This window comes from Aquarana catesbeiana, linkage group LG13 (genome assembly GCF_042186555.1).
Source record: "Aquarana catesbeiana isolate 2022-GZ linkage group LG13, ASM4218655v1, whole genome shotgun sequence".
NCBI lineage: Eukaryota > Metazoa > Chordata > Amphibia > Anura > Ranidae > Aquarana > Aquarana catesbeiana.
Genome location: NC_133336.1, coordinates 31,814,582 through 31,817,081, shown reverse-complemented (window position 1 = coordinate 31,817,081; position 2,500 = coordinate 31,814,582). Strand labels below are relative to the sequence as shown.

At 49.3% G+C, this 2,500-nt stretch overlaps 1 protein-coding gene across 1 annotated transcript in view; it reads left to right on the top strand.

The window, feature by feature from the left end:
* Window positions 1-2,500, top strand: part of TMED8 (transmembrane p24 trafficking protein family member 8) — a gene marked incomplete in the record, with an annotated part of 6,202 nt that overhangs the window by 1,664 nt on the left and 2,038 nt on the right.

Sequence of the window (2,500 nt, the reverse complement as noted above, 5' to 3'; positions counted from 1 at the left end):
TACATAGGACCCCTATATACAGAGCTGCCCCCCCCCCCCAATAGTGCTTTACATGGGTCCTTCCCATAATGCACCAGGGAGGGGGCCCCTATTTACAGAGTTGCATTCCCCTTCCCCATAGTGTTATACATAGGACCTTCCCATAATGCACTGGGGAGGGGACCCCTATTTACAGAGTTGCACCTCCCCCCGTAGTGTTACACATTGGACCTCCCCATAATGCACTGGGGAGGGGGCCTCTATTTACAGAGTTGCATCCCCCCCCAATAGTGTTATACATAGGACCTTCCCATAATGCACTGGGGAGGGGGCCCTATATACAGAGCTGCCCCCCAATAGTGCTTTACATGGGACCTTCCCATAATGCATTGGGGAGGGGGCCCTATATACGCTGTCCCCCCCCCCCCCCCATAGTGCTTTACATAGGACCTTCCCATAATGCATTGGGGAGGAGGCCACTATTTACAGAGTTGCACCCCCCCCCATAGTGTTATATATAGGACCTTCCCATAATGCACTGGGGAGGGGACCCCTATTTACAGAGTTGCACCCCCCCCCCCCCCGTAGTGTTATACATAGGACCTCCCATAATGCACTGGGGAGGGGGTCTCTATTTACAGAGTTGCATTCCCCCCATAGTGTTTTACACATAGGACCTTCCCATAATGCACTGGGGAGGGGACCCCTATATACAGAGCTGACACACCTATAGAGTTGTGCATGGTATTCTACCATAATGCGCCTCTGTCTGGGGGAGGGGGGCCCTATATACAGAGCTGTCCCCACTATAGTGTTATATATAATGCTCCTCTGGTGGGGGGGGGGGCACGCGAATAGAGAGCTGCCCTTACTGTAGTGTTCTATATAGGATCCTCTCGTAATGCACCTCTGCCTGGGGAGGGGGGGTGGCTATAAAGAGAGCTGCCCCCCCATAGTGCTATGCCTAGGACCTTCCCATAATGCATCTTTGTCTTGGGATGCCCATATAGATATAGCTATAGAGAGAGAGAGATGTCTCCCCCCCCCCCCATAGAGGTATATGAGATTATACTATATTGCACCTCTGTCTAGGGGATGCCCCTATATATAGAGCTGTTACCCCCCTTTCCACCTATAGAAATATATGAGATTATACTATATTGCACCTCTGTCTAGGGGGATGCCCCTATATATAGAGCTGTCCCCCCCATAGAGGTATATGAGATTATACTATATTGCACCTCTGTCTAGGGGGATGCCCCTATATATAGAGCTGTCCCCCCATAGAGGTATATGAGATTATACTATATTGCACCTCTGTCTAGGGGATGCCCCCTATATATAGAGCTGTCCCCCCCATAGAGGTATATGAGATTATACTATATTGCACCTCTGTCTAGGGGGATGCCCCTATATATAGAGCTGTCCCCCCCATAGAGGTATATGAGATTATACTATATTGCACCTCTGCCTAGGGGGATGCCCTTATGTACAGTGCTGCCCCATTTTTTTTTTGTGTCCTACGTAGGAGTTTCCCATAATACACCTCTGCCTGGAATGGGGGGGGGGGGGGGTCTTCTTTATACAGAGCTGTGACCCCTATAATGTCCATACAGGTAGGTTTCCTGTATACAGAACGTTCTCCTTATGTAGAAATAACACTTCCATGGAAGGTGCGCTCCCACCTGTCTATGGAGAGATCTATGGTTAGATGGTAGGGGGTGGGGCGGGGGTATCGGGTACAGTCACCACGTCTCGCCCATCAGGCTGATTTGACTGCTAGAAAATCTCAGATCTCCCATTCAAAGTTATTCAAATGAAGGCAGACAGCATTTCACTCCGCCTGGGATGTGGGAGCATCGCTCTGGGCACACTATAGACATTATACCCCAAGGTGCACCTTCCTCAATATCATTCACTTCATAGACCAATATGCTTTACCACCACATCCAATCAGATGTCTAGATTTCTGCTGTTTTCTATGGGATGACCGTGAGACAACCAGCAGTGTAAACAGTATTTGACGTTTCTTTTGCACAGGCTCTGGAAGTATCTGCTGCAACCAGGAAAAATACTTGCAAATAGATTAATTATAAGCTTGTGATATTTAATTATAGTCCAACTAAACGATTGGCGAGGGGAGAGTTAACAGAGTATGGGGCCCCGGGGGGCCAGATTGCACCTGATGTAAGTCTTGCACACTGCACCTGGTGTCTATAATAGGAGATTTGGGAGGGGTCACCCAGGGCCCCCCGGGATAAGAGTCAGGTAACGCCCCCACCCCTGGGGGAGATGCTGTGCAGCGCAGATAATCACACGTGTGGTTGCAGAATGGCGAGAAGCGTGTTATTACCGGGTGATGTGCTCTGTGGCGCAGCCAGCAAGATGATAGACTGTAAGGTGCAAAGGCTGACATCACAAGAGCTTACACTCTACACTCGGAGGAGAGGCCTGTACTGCCACTTAGAACAGCTGGGCCACAAAAAAGAATATCTTTGTTCATTCACTGACTTTATATAAA